Source organism: Phoca vitulina, unplaced genomic scaffold (assembly GCF_004348235.1).
Source record: "Phoca vitulina isolate PV1807 unplaced genomic scaffold, GSC_HSeal_1.0 scaffold18, whole genome shotgun sequence".
In the NCBI taxonomy this organism is placed as follows: Eukaryota; Metazoa; Chordata; class Mammalia; order Carnivora; family Phocidae; genus Phoca; species Phoca vitulina.
The window spans coordinates 4,835,927-4,850,921 of NW_022589721.1; the positions used below are offsets into that span (position 1 = coordinate 4,835,927).

At 37.0% G+C, this 14,995-nt stretch overlaps 1 pseudogene; it reads left to right on the plus strand.

The window, feature by feature from the left end:
- LOC116639576 overlaps positions 1-10,101 on the plus strand; it is a 177,466-nt pseudogene extending 167,365 nt beyond the window's left edge.
- Positions 10,102-14,995: the final 4,894 nt, after the last annotated feature.

Here is a 14,995-nt window from a genome sequence, read left to right on the forward strand (position 1 = left end):
ATCAAATTGGTTTTAAAAATGTTTTTTGTCTGCTACTCTGTGCTTTTAAGGTTATGTTTAAAAAGTTCATTTCCTCTTCTATACACAGATATTTTCTCACATTATCTATAATTAGTTTTATTTTACTTTTACATTTTTGTGTCTTATAAAACATGATTCCATCTTTGCTAATTAATGAGATAAATTTTAATTTTTCTCCATAGTGAACCAATTTCCCCAAAACCATCTAATAAACAACCTGTTCTTTCCATTTAGTACATAAATATGTAGTGCCATCTTTCTTGTATATTGTTTTTATATGTTCATGGGTCTGTCTCCAAACTTTCTCTTTTGATTCATCAGCCCATTTATTTATTAGTTATTGTAATAACTGAAAGAGCAAGTGTTGATCTTTGCTTTTTTAGTATATGTCACTTTAGTTATTTGCACACTTCTATGTTGTCCATGCAAATATCAAATAGGTTTTTTTATACTCCAGATGGATATTTTTTTATTCAGTTGAGGTAATAGATTAAATTGGGAAAAACATATCTTTATAATTTTTTTTCAAATTCCAGTTTAGTTAACATAGTTATATTAGTTTCAGGTGTACAATATAGTAATTCTATAATTCTATACATTACTCTGCTCATCATGACAAGTGTACTCTTGAATTCCCTTCACCTATTTCACCTATCCCTCCCCCCCACACACACACACACACTCACCTTCACTATGGTAACCATCAGTTTGTTCTCTATAGTTAAGAGTTTGTTTTTTGGCTTGTCTCTTTTTTAAGTTGTTTGTTTTGTTTCTTAAATTCCACATATAAGTGAAATCATGGTATTTGTCTTTCATCGACTTATTTCAATTAGCATTATATTCTAGATCCATTCATGTTGTCACTAATGTCAAGCTTTCATTCTTTTTTATGGCTGAGTAATATTCCTGTGTGTGTGTGTGTGTGTGTGTGTGTGTGTGTGTGTGTTACATCTTTATCAGTTCATCTACTGATGGACACTTTGGCTGCTTCCATAATTCAGCTATTGTCAGTAATGCTGCAATAAAAATAGGGGTGCATAAATATTTTCCAATTAGTGTTTTCTTATTCTTGGGGTTATACCCACTAGTGGAATTAGTGGATCATATGGTATTCTATTTTTAATTTGTTCAGGAACTTCCATACTGTTTTCTCCAGTGGATCTACCAGTTTGCATTCCCATCACAGTGCATGGGGATTCCTTTTTCTCCACATCCTCACCAACACTTGTTGTTTCTTGTGTATTTGATTTTAGCCATTTTGACCAGTGTGAGATGATATCTCATTGTGATTTTGATTTTGATTTCCCTGATGATTAGTGATATTGAGAATCTTTTCATGTGTCTCTTGGCCATCTGTATGTCTTCTTTGAAGAAATGTTTGTTCATGTCTTCTGCCCATTTTTAATTGGATTGTTTAGGTTTTTGGTGTTGAGTTGTATAAATACTTTATATACTTTGGATACTATCCTTTTATCAGATATGTCATTTGCAAAGATCTCTCATTACTTAGGTTGTCTCTTAGTTTTGTTAATTGTTTCCTTCATTGTGCAGAAACTTTTCATTTTGATGTAGTTCCAATAGGTTTTTTGTTTTTGTTTTTGTTTCCCTTGCCTCAGGAGACAGATCTAGAAAAATGTTGCTATGGCCAATGTCATAGAAATTACTGCCTGTGCTTTCTTCTATGATTTATATGGTCTCAGGTTTCACATTTAGGTCTTTAATCCATTTTGAGGTTATTTTTGTGTATGGTGAAAGAAAGTGGTCCAGTTCCATTCTTTTACATGTAGCTGTCCAGTTTTACCAATATCATTTGTTGAAAAGACTTTTGTTTTCCCCATTGCATATTATTGACTCCTTTGTTGAAGACTAATTGACCATATAATTGTGGGTTTATTTCTGGGCTATTTTGTTCTGTTGATCAACATATCTTCCCTTCCCGTCCTCTCTAGTTGTGGTCTCTTCTCTACATTTAGCTGTGGAGATTCTATTCTGCCAGTCTTCAATTCATTTTCTGGGTTATTTATACTGATGTGGGTGCTACCTAGTTGTATCTGTGGGATGAGATGAGGTTATGATCCTTCTACTTGGCCATCTTCCCTGGAAGTTCTAATATCTTTATAATATTAAATGGACTCATCCATGGCACAGAATATAATCCATTTATTCATATAATCATCTACATACATTAGTGAAATTTAACATTTTTGAAATTTGAGTTTTATGTATTCCTCATAAGGAGAATTCTCAGGTACCTTAAATTTTTATTGTATTGGAAGGATGCCTTTTTTTTTTTTTTTTTTATTGTATTTTCTAGTTGATTTTTGCTGGTATAGAGAATGCCATTGGTTTTTGTATATTGATTTTCTCTGGCAACCTTGCTGAACTGTTATTATTAATTAAAGTGATTTGTCTAGGTAAATGATAGTATTTCGAAAGAACATTTTTGCATTTTCCCTTAGAAGCCTAATACCTTTACATCACCATCAGCATCACTATTATTGTTATTATACTTTATAGTATTGACCAGGAGGTCTGATACAATGTTAAATGACATTATTGTTGGTGGGAATCTTGTACTTTAAGTTTTCCATTAAGTATACTATTTATTATATTTGTGTGTGTGTAGATATAAACTTTAACAAGTTAAGGAGATTTCCTTCCACTCTGGTATATGACTGTTTTTTTTTCTAATAAATGAATCTGGAAATTTTTCAAAGATTTTTTTTTGTCTCTATTGAGGCAATCACATGACTTTCCCTCTCTTTAAGTGGGAGATTATATTGTCAATTTTTCATGATATAATTCACACACCATTAAATTCAGCACTTTTAAAGTATACAGTTGGAAACAAACTGAGGGTTTTAGAGGGGAGGGGGGTGGGGGTGAGAGAAAAATCTCATTAAATTTGGAAATACAAAACATTAGTGAACCAGCCATGTTTCAAACAAAAAGACATCTTTATGAATTCATTCAGTCCCATGTAATTAATTCTTGTTGATTTTGATCTTTGATATCACACTCTTTCATTTATCTTAGGTATATACCTAGCAATGGAATTTCAAAATTATAAGCTAACTCTATGTTGAAATTTTTGAAGAATTGCCAAACTGTTTTTGAAAGCAGCTGCATCTTCTCCATTCCCATCAGCAATACATTAGTGTTTTCCATATCTTCATCTATACTTTTTTTTTATGAGAACTTTTTTTATTATAGTTACTCTATTAGGTGGGAAGTTCTATCTCATTGTGGTTTTTGACTTGCTTTTCCCTAATAATTATTAACCATTTGTATATCTTCTTTGGAGAAATATCTGGTCAATTTGTTTCCACATATTTTAATCAGGTTATATTTTTGTTATTGAATTGTAAGAAATCTTGCTAATCTGGATATCTTTTTTCTTTTTCCCTAATCGCTCTAGCTAAGTCTCCAGTATAATGTTGAATAAGAGTGGCAAGAGCAGATATCCTTGTCTTGTTCCTCATTTTAGGAGGAAAGCATTCAGTCTTTCATGCATAATAGAATAGTTGTGAATTTTTCCCAGATGCCTTTATCTGGTTGAGAAAGTTTCTTTCTATTCCTAGTTTGTTTAGTGTTTTATAATAAGGGTGTTGGATTTTTTCAAATGCCTTTTCTGCATCCATTGACATGATCATGTGTTTTTTATTCTTGATTAAATGGTCTATTGCATTGATTGATTTTCATATATTGAACCAACCTTGTATTCCTGGAATGAATTCCACTTGGTCATGGTGTATAATACATTTCATATGTTGCTGGATTTGGTTTGCTAGAATTTATTTTGAATTTGTCTATATTCATAAAGCATATTGGTCTGTAGTTTAATTTCTTTTAATGTCTGTGTAATGATTTGGGAATCAGGGTAATATTGGCCTCATAGAATGATTTGGTTAGTGTTCCCGCCCCAAACAAGAGATCCCAGACAATGCCAAGTGGAATAGAACAATCATCCAGCTGATCTAAACAATCCATAGAATCACAATAGATAATAATCACTAAACCCCACTTCTTAAAATACAAAAATTATAGTCTTGCTTCTTTATCTGAGTATACCCAAAACTCTTTTCAAGATCTGCCCTGTGAGCAAGGGTGGAGGGTCTCTTGAAACGCAGGGAACATAAAGTGTTCTGATGCTCATCAGGGGTGGGGAAGGTGGTCCTTACCTGAAGTTAGCAAAATTCAAAGAGGCTACTTCAAAAGAGGGTTCTAAGAAAATACATTTGAAAGGAGGTAAATATATATATTTGAAAAGAAAGGGAATCATAGTATTTGTTTAGAAAAATAAAAGGAAGTATGACATTGAAGACCTATAAAGAGATTGTGATGTTTGTTCAAGGAAGAAATACACTAATAATCATTTTGTTCAGAGGTGCCTGGGTGGCTCAGTCAGTTAAGTGTCTGCCTTTAGCTCAGGTCATGATGTTGGGCTCCCTGCTCAGCGGGGAGTCTGCTTCTCCCTCTCCCTCTGCCTCTCCCCCTGCTTGTGCTCACTCACTCTCTCTGCCAAATAAATAAATAAAATCTTTAAAAAATAATTTTGTTCATTTTTTGACTGAATATATAAGGTTTTGGGGGGATTTTTTGGCTCATAGGTGGGCTGAGTTCCTCATCTTTATAATTTATCACTTTTATAGTAGCTGTTTCAAGTGGGTAGAACCAACTATAAAATTGTGTGGGTTTTTTCCCCCTCTATCTGGCTATTTCCTCAGTATCCTCTTCCCAATGGGACCCTTGAAAGTTCACTGTATCACTGTCAGTAATGGATAGAAGGTTATTTAGAAGATTGAGATGGGGGCGCCTGGGTGGCTCAGTCGTTAAGTGTCTGCCTTCGGCTCAGGTCATGATCCCAGGGTCCTGGGATTGAGCCCCACATCGGGCTCCCTGCTCAGCAGGAGGCCTGCTTCTCCCTCTCCCACTCCCCCTGCTTGTGTTCCCTCTCTCGGTGTGTTTCTCTCTGTCAAATAAATAAATAAAATCTTTAAAAAAAAAAAAAAAAGATTGAGATATATTTGCTCTCCAGGACATGGTTTCTCTAAAGACATAATATGACTGAACACTGGCACAGTGGCTAAGACTTGTCTGGGGAGGAATCATTTATCACAGAGAATGAAAAGATTTTGCAATCAACGTTTCTATTCCAGCTGATTCTATTTATTATCTAGGTCAAATGGGGCAGATTCAATCAGTATTTGTAGGGTATCCAAAGCCAGACTGAGTGAGGCACAGAGTATTTCCTATTAAGAAATCCGTAATACTTTGACATTTGAATATACTGCCTTTTGTAGAATATTGGAACTTGCAATGTTTTAGGACATTTAGTAAAAACATAAAGCAAAAATGTTACTTTTCCTAATTATCTCTTTTTTTCTACAGCCTGATTATGATGTGTATAAGTCGGAATGTCTTTGAGCTTATCTTACTTGAAGTTTGTTGAGTTTTTTGAGCTGTGTAAATTAATATTTCCCACAAAAATCAGGGAGTTTTCAGCCATTATTTTTTTCAAGTATTCCTTTCCCTTTCTCTTTCCTTCTGTTATATGTATGTTGGAATGTTTGATGGTATCCCCCAGGTCTCTGAGCCTGTATTCACTATTCATTTTTTCTCTCTGTCCCTCAGATCTGTTCCTTGAACTACCTTCAAGTTCACAGATTCTTTCTTCTTCCAGCTCAAATCTGCTTTTGAGTCTCTCTGGTAAAATTTTCATTGCAGGTATTATACTTTTTAATTCCAGAATTCCTCCCCCCCTTTTTTAAGTTTTTTTTTTTTTCTTCCCTTCAAGTTGTTTGACCGAGCCATTATTGGTGTCTTGGGCAGCTAAGATATTAAACAGTTACAGTTGCTGCTTAATGTCTTTGACAAGTCCCTTAAGGGGGCAGGGGGAAAGCTGTTTGCATTAGGCAAACTTGAGTCAGTTCAAATAAAGACAAGCCATTTTAGTGAAGATTTCATGGGAACTGCCAGACAAGTCAAATAATGACAGTTATCTGGGGCTTTGGAGAAACTCCAGCCCTTTCCTCCCTCCAGTGACTGCTATGTTCTTGGTTTCCCTGTGATTGTGGAATTGTTGGTTTTCAAAGCTACCATGGAGCTGGGGAGTGAGGTATGGAAACAGGCCAAGTTCAAATGCCACAAAGGTAATGTTATTACTGAGATTCAGCTGTTCTTGAATAAATGCTCCCCAGATTGTTTTAGCCTTTAGTTAATTTTCAGGTTCTAAATAAGCTGATTGGACAATTTTTGCCATTGTTCTTGTTGCTTTTATGGAGAAGATTTTAGGTGACCTTTGGTTCACAAGTTCCATTCACATCACTCATTCACTGAAAGGCTTTTTCATGTAGAAATTTCCTTGGGTAATATTAAGTGATTATAATGCATGATTTAAAAAAAAGAGTGTTGAATTTTTTAAAGCTAAATTTTATTTGGGATTTTTGCATCCAGATGCATAAATAAAATTGTATTATTTGTTGTTTTGACATCTGATTTTGGAATTCTAATTATACTTTTCCTGAGTAATATTCAAACTATCATTCAAAATGACAGTGTTCACTGTTTAATCATTATGGAGCACAGCCAATCAGAATGTAAGCAACTAATACAACTGTATAAGTAAGAATTGGTTGAATATTATCTCTTCCTATTAGGCTGGACAGCATTTGCTCTTTCCTTGGGCAGCTTCTGTCAGTGTTATCTCTTTCTGAAAGATTGGTAGAACTCATCTGTAAAATCTAGGACTACTTGGGGGCGAGGTGGGAGAAAGATGTTGACTGTACTTTCTTTAATGCTTCTTATTCAATATTTCTCTTCACTTTTGATTCAATTTTGACACTTTATACTCTTACAGAAATTCACATATTTAGGTTTTAAAAGATAGTAGTATGAAGTTGTTCATAATACTCTCTTGTTCTTGCTTTGCCTCAGTCATGACCGTCATCGCTTTTCCCCCTCCTAGTCCACAGTCTAATCCAGAATCACTCATTATATTTAGCTTTTATGTTTCTTTAGCCTCCTTCAGTCTGGAATAATTCTTTAGCAATTTCTTTGTCATTCATTGGTATTTTGAAGAATTCAGGTCATTTATTTTGTAGACTGTTCCTCAGTTTTATTCAGTCTAATGTTTATTTATGATTAGATTCAGGTTGTATATTTTTGGAAGAAGTACTACTAATATGATGTCCTTCTAAGAATCATAATCTTTAGGGCGCCTGGGTGGCTCAGTTGTTAAGCGTCTGCCTTTGGCTCAGGTCATGATCCCATGGTCCTGGGATCGAGTCCCACACTGGGCTCCCTGCTCGGCAGGAAGCCTGCTTCTCCCTCTCTCACTCCCCCTGCTTGTGTTCCTGCTCTTGCTGTGTCTCTCTCTGTCAAATAAATAAAAAATCTTAAAAAAAAAATCATAATCTTTAATACAAGTGCTTGGAAATATGTCATGTTTTCCCAAAATACAAGATTCTAAAGCATTAATTTTCTTATCAATTTCCAATTTATTATATAATCATCAGAAGAGAGATTATTTATCATATCAATTCTTTAAAATGTATTGAGGGTTTTTTTTTGTATTTTTGTAAATGTTTCATGTGTACTAAAAAGAATATATATTGCAGTGAATAACAAAAATTCCCAATTTCATTTAAGTGAACTATTTTCCTCTTTCTCACTGAAAGCTAACACAGGGGGAAGAGGCATGCTTAGTTGCACTATTTCCTTGTTTGGTTCCTCCATCCATTCTCATCAGTTCTTTCTCTATATCCTCTCATCTTGAATTTGATGGTGGACAAAAGTGGGAGAGGAAGAGGAGAGAGAAAACTTCTATTTGCCTGCTATTATGCATATCTATGTTGATGCTCAGTGGATGTTCAAAGTTGAATGTTTCTCTTGAGGGTAGTCCCAAGGGGTGCCTTAAAGACTCCCCAGCTGGAAGCACTTAGCTATGGCTCCCTGATGCACGCTGTGCCTCTTTGGCTGGTTGCTTATTCCCTCTACACTGAACTGCTTCTAGTAATAAATGTCCCCTTCTTTCTACTAGTAGCATTGCTATTCAAGCTCCAGAAGACTGGAATTAAGCTCTTTGTTTCTTAAAGCTCTTTAATAGGTATAAGAAGACATCTCTTTTACCTGTGAAGGAGGGGAAAGAAGTTCTCTTTCCTCACCTCCCAGACATATTTGCCCTGCATGTAGTGCTTGGGCTGTGTGTTGCAAACTACTTAGCAACTACTCCGAAACAGATAGAAAAAGACTCATTTTAATAATTAATCTATTATAGACTCATTATGATACTAATTATGTTTTCTAGTGACAATGCACTGTAATTAGAAATTGAGGAAAAATGATACTAAAAAGTTTTTTCATGTCAATGAAAACTTAATAGCTATAATAGTTAAGACGGTATAGTAGTACCACAGAATTAGACAAAAAAAGACAAATGGAAGAGAATAAAGAGCCCAAAATAAGGCTGCACATATATGGGAATGTGAACTGTGACAGAAGTGCTAGTAGAAATTAATGAACAAAAAACTGAAAATTATAAATGGTTCTTGGAGGTCCTGCACACCTGCTCCCACCACAGCATGTTGCATGCTGCCGACCTCAGGCCCAGCCTGGGCCATCACCTAGTGTCTGCTGCTGCCACCCAACCAGCAGCCTGAAGTCTTCTACAACAAGATTTTCATAAACAATGTGTGGCACAGTGCTGTCAGCAAGAAAACATTCCCCACTGTCAATCCACCCATGGGAGAAGTCATCTGTCAGGTAGCTGAAGGAGACAAGGAGGATGTGGACAGGGCAGTAAAGGCGGCCCAGGCTGCCTTCCAGCTGGGTTCACCCTGGTGCCACATGGACACATCTGACACAGGCCACCTGCTGAGCAGCCTGGCTGATCTGATTGAACAAGACCGGACCTACCTGGCAGCCTTGGAGACCCTGGATAACAGCAAGCCTATGTCATCTGGACATGGTCCTCAAAAGCCTCCATTATTACCCTGGTTGGGCTGATAAGTACCATGGGACAACCATTCCCATGGACGGGGACTTTTTCAGCTATATCCACCATGAATCTATCAGAGTGTTCAGGCAGATCATTGCATGGAACTTCCCACTCCTGATGCAAGTCAGGAAACTGGGCCCAGCCCTGGCAACAGGAAAGGTTGTGATGAAGGAAGCTGAGCAGACTCTACTCACCACGCTCTATGTGACCAACCTCATTAAGGAGGCTGGCTTTCCCCCTGGCATAGTTAATATTATTCCTAGATTTGGCCCCACAGATGGAGCTACCATCACCTCCCATGAGGATGTGGACAAAGCGGCCTTCACGGGCTCCACTGAGGTTGGCCACCTAGTCCAGGTTGCTGCAGGGAGCAATAACCTCAAGAGAGTGACCCTGGAGTGTGTTTGTGTGTGTGTGTGTCGGGGGGCAATATCATCATGTCAGATGCAGACATGAACTGGGCCATGGAACAGGCCCCCTTTGCCCTGTTCCTCAAGCAGAGCCAGTGCTGCTGTGCAGGTTCCCAGTTTGTGCAAGAAAATATTTACACTGAGTCTGTGAAGCAGAGCATCACCTGGGCCAGGTCTTGTGTAGTTGGGAACCCTTTGACAACTAGGGACCTCAGGTAGATGAAACTCAGCTTAAGAAGGTCCTTGGTTATATCAAATCTGGGAAAGAGGAGGGGGTGAAGCTGTTATGTGATAGAGGGGTGACTGCTGACCGTGGCTACTTTGTCTAGCCCACCATCACCATTTGGAGATATATAAGACAGCATGACTACTGCCAAGGAAGAGATCTTTGGGCCAATGATGCAGATCCTGAAGTACAAGACCACAGAGGAAGTCACTGGGAGAGCCAGCAATTCCAAGTATGGGCTGGCTGCAGCTGTCTTCACCAAGGACTTGGACAAGACCAATTATCTGTCCCACTGTGTAGGTCAGCTGCTATCATGTGTTTGGGGCCCAATCACCATTCAGTGGCTACAAGCTGTCCAGAGTGGCCAGAAGCTGGGAAAGGATGGGCTGCAGGCACATACTTAAGTGAAAACCATCATGGTCAAAGTGCCTCAGAAGAACTCCTGAAGAACTGTGCCAGCTCCCTCACTCATCCAGTGACAGAGGTAAAGGACGTCAGCAGCAAAACCAAGAAAAATGACCCTTGTACACTAAAAGTCTCAAAAGAGAAATTCTCCCGCAAAATCTCTTGATCATTTGAACTGATAAATAGGGTGGGTGTTGGGCAAAAAGTACATGAAAGCCTTTTACACTGCAACAGTACTACTAGCTTCCGGGCTGATTTTTCAAAACTAGATTCAAATGTCTTATCCTGTCCATCTGATATACTTCTGTAACTTGCTTTTATGGGGGAACAGAAAGCCATTGTTTATATGTGTACTAACAAGTCAGGGCAACAGCTAGTGCCCTGCTTTGTAGTCTGGACTAAAATTCATTAAAAACAATGCTGCTGTTCACTTTTTGGTTAAAGAAAGAAATGGTTATTGGAAAATTGATTATCCAAATATAAAAAACGATAAATTCTTGCCTCCTTTTGTACACAAAATTCAAATCCAGTCAGATTAAAGAACAAATTGTGAAAAGCAAAACTTTAAATTATTAGAAAATAAATTGTAGAAGATATTAAGACCTCAGGGTAGGAATACCTTTAATCATGATACCAAGAACCTATTTCATAAAAGTATTGTTGGATAATTAAAATATTTATGTAAAAAAATAATCATCAAACTTGGAGGTAAATCAGTTAAAAGTAGGCAGAGATTAAAAAGGTAATTCTTTGAAGAGGGAAACCAATTTAGCAATGTATATGCTCAATATCATTGGTGGAAGAAAATAAAAATTAGAAATAAGATTCTGTCTTGTATCTATCATATTGGCAAACATTTGAAAAGTCAGGTAATACCAAGTATATTAGTTTGTTAGAGCTGGTATAACAAAGTACCACAAACTGGGTGGTTTGCACAACAAATTACTTGTTTCATGGTTCTGTAGCCTAGAAGAATAAGATCAAAGTGTTGGCTCCCTCTGGAAGCTGTGAAGGACAATCTGTTCATGTTCTCCCTAGCTTCTGGTGGTTCGTTGGCAACCTTTGGTGTTCCTTGACTTCTACATCTCTACAATATCTGTCTGCCTTTATCTTCACATGGGATTCTCCCTATGTCCAAGTTTCCCCTTTTGCTAAGGACACCAGTCATGGGATTAAGGACCCACCCTACTCGAATATGACCTAATTTTATTAATTTTATCTACAGTGACCCTATTTCCAAATAAGGTCACATTTGAGATATTGATGATAAGGGCTTCAATACGGAATTTTCAACATGACTTTATGAATTTTGGAGGAGGACACAATTTAACCCATAACACCAAGTATTGCCAAGGGTGTGGAATAATGCAAACTCTCAATCACTATTAATGGAAACACAAATTAGTACTATTGATTTAAAATGCAATTTGACAGTATCTATTAAAAGTAATGATATGTTTTAATTTTAGACATTTTACTTCTAGACATCTTGTCCTATGGCCACTATTATACATGGACGTAAGATGATGTGTTTAAAGATGCATGTAATAGCATTGTTTGAAATGGAGAAAATAGACTGGACAAATGGGCAACTGAAAATGAAAGAACTGGTACCTCATGTTTTAACAAGGATAAGGGTCAGAAAAAAGAGTTTAAAAAACCAAACTATATAGTGATTCATATTCTATGATATATTTAAAAGTATGTATAGTCTATAGTTGTCTGCATATGTAGAATTAGGTATATAAATCTGGGATGATAAGTATACATAGCACCTTCAGGGTGGTGGTTTAACTAGGGAGAAGAGGGCAGGGGGTGGGAGTTCAGAGTTCTCAGTTGGGTTGCAAATATATTTAATGTTTGGTTTGCTTAAAAACATAATAACCTAAAGAAAATGTGGTATAATGTTAATATTTATTGTGTTTGGGTTTGGCCATATGACCTTTCATTATATTCATCTCTTTTTCCAAATGTTTGAAATATTTTATAAGAAAAATATTTTTAAAAATCTCAGCAGTGTGGAACGATGTGCTGACAATAAGAAGATGAAATTTAGGATATGAATAAAAAAAAAAATCCTAACCTTGAATCAAATAGAAACCCCACCAATTGATTGTATATGCAGTAGAGGGCATAGGAGTTAAGAGGAAGAATTTGTTTAAATATCTATGGTTTGATTTAACTATAATTTCATGTGTCAATATTACTAAGGCCTGCCAACAAATCTAGTTTGTCCTTAAAGCCAAACAGTATGAGTGAAATGTCTAAAACAGAAAAATGATATAATAGACTTTGTTTCAGCTAAAACTTAGCTTGTTCAATTTCATAGAAACGGGAAGCTATTTGGAGGACAATGACCACAACGTAGAGAGGAACTATTGAGTTGTGTCAGTGCAGCACTAGCAAATGCTTGGCTTAGAGAAGATGAAGTTCAAGATGGGTATGATAACCATCATTATTTATTGCTGTCCTATAGAAGTGGAATTTGGCTCATTTGCTATGACCTGCAAGGTAGAACAAGAGCCAAGAACCAAGAAATTGTGGGGGGATGATTACAAATGTTATGTTTTACTGCAACATAAAGAACTTTCCAATAGGACTGGCCAGATATGACATGGTCTTCCTCAGAAAGCAGAAAATTCCTCACCAGTAGAGTTGCTTAAGCAAAGACCTTGACTATTTAGTTGTTGACTAGACTAGAACAGTGATTCCAGAATTTTGGGTTTCATGGATCAGTAAAATTTCGAATGAGTAAATGGAGAACCAACAAAGCTTCTAACCTACTATTCTACTAAGGAAAATTTTTACAGCATCTGTATTTTTCATCTATTTCTACCATTACTTTAACACCAAAATCAATGAAGAACATCATCCCAGAATATTTTTTTTCTTCTCAAGAAAGCAACATTGGCCACTTTGTACTGATATTTTTTAAGTATTTTAAATAGAGGAAAATTTAAACATTTGGGTTTTTTTTCTTTTTTTTTTTTAAGATTTTATTTATTTGAGAGAGAGAATGAGAGAGAGAGAGCACATGAGAGGGGGGAGAGTCAGAGGGAGAAGCAGACTCCCTGCTGAGCAGGGAGCCCGATGCGGGACTCGATCCTGGGACTCCAGGATCATGACCTGAGCCGAAGGCAGTCACCCAACCAACTGAGCCACCCAGGTGCCCCATTTGGGTTTTTTTCTTGATTAAATATATCAGTATGGGAATTCATACATATAATTGTATACCATGAAGTGGAATTCAAATATAAAAGCTATTCTTGAAATTTATTTTTTTTAAGATTTTTATTTATTTTAGAGACAGAGAGTCCAAGCAGGGGAAAGGGGAGAGAGAGAGGATGAGAGAGACTCTTAAGCAGATTCTGCATTGAGTATGGAGCCTGATGTAGGGCTTGACGTGGGGCTTGATCTCACGACCCTGAGATCATGACCTGAGTGAAAACCAAGAGTCAGAGGCTTAACCACCTGAGACACCCAGGCGCCCTGAAATTTATTTTTGTTTATAGTCCTTGTCAAACATACTCTTTGGCCTAGAGGTGGAAGCAAACTCCAAATGTCATTCTGCTTAACTTAGAATGTTCCAGGTGAGCTGAGAAAAAACAAAAAATAACATTTTATTTGGCTCCAGCCTCCCTTTTGTGTCTTTCTTTTTAGGCCAGAGCAGGTCAGGCTCTGAGATCCAGGTCTGTTAGAAGAGAGGAACAGAGCTATGGACTCCAAATAATTGCTTACAAGGAGGGCCTCCCAACCTGGAAATAAGGAGAGAAACCATGCCGCTCACCCCCAATTGATACATACACAGCAGGGTAATTATGGTTCCAAATGCCTGCTTACAATGAGGACCCAAAGGTCAAAAATCAGTAAGAAGACCATGCTTCCTCATAGATTGGGCTGATCCAGGGGACACTGATCTACAACAGTGTTTCTCAACTTCTGCTTTTGATATTTGGGGCTATAATGCTTTCTTGTCAGGGGCTGTCCTGTGTACTGTAGGATATTTTTCAGGATTCCTGATTTACTCATTAGATACCAGTAGCATCTCCTACTCTCCAGTTGTAAGAATAAAAATGTCTCTGGACATACCAAGTGTTCCCTAGGGGCAGATTTCTCCCAGGGGGAACCACTGGGAGATCTTGTTTAGAAGATCTGTAGATGCTTCTGAGCCTGGAAACCTTAGGATCAATCTTCTTGAACTGTGTTAGTGTGTATAAAAGAGGTTTTCTAATGGTAACCCTAGAATCACTCATCTGTTTTTCTCATGTCTTATTAAGCACAAATGAAGATCAGAAAGGGGTTGAGGGTGGCAGGTTTACAGGCTCTCCCCAATTGAGTCAGAGATCTTTCTGCTTTTGAACATGGATAAAAATATCTGGGAACAAGTTTCAGCTGTACTTGAGTGTAGGAAACTGGTGAACTTTTAAATGCCATACTTGCCCTCTTTGCATTAATCAGTCTTGATGAAGGCTGTGGCCCTTTTATCATGCTGTTTCTTCTTTTTAAAAAATTACCTCAAAGAATTTGTAAAACATTTTTAAAGTTTGTAGTGTGACCATTACATTTCCTTCATTCTCCTAAAGGCATTGAAAAGTTAACTTCATTATTTGGGGAAAATCCCTACTTACGTAGGCAAATTTCTCTCAAATACATACATATGGCTTCTCTTATTCTAGGTTTGGCTTTCTGCCTGGATCAAAAGCAGGAACTGTATTTGCCTTTGAGAGAAGGATTTGTGACCTGACTTTTATTTTCCAGTGCCATTTTGTAGAAATCTGCAACCACACACTACCCAGATGTAAGTAGCCTCTTTCGTTCATCCTAATGGAAAAATCATACTTAGTATAGAGGGACTAAAACTATGTCTGCAAGACACCGTTGGGACTTGGAAAGCAAGCAAAAGGAATGAAGCACTATACCAATTAAATGACTATT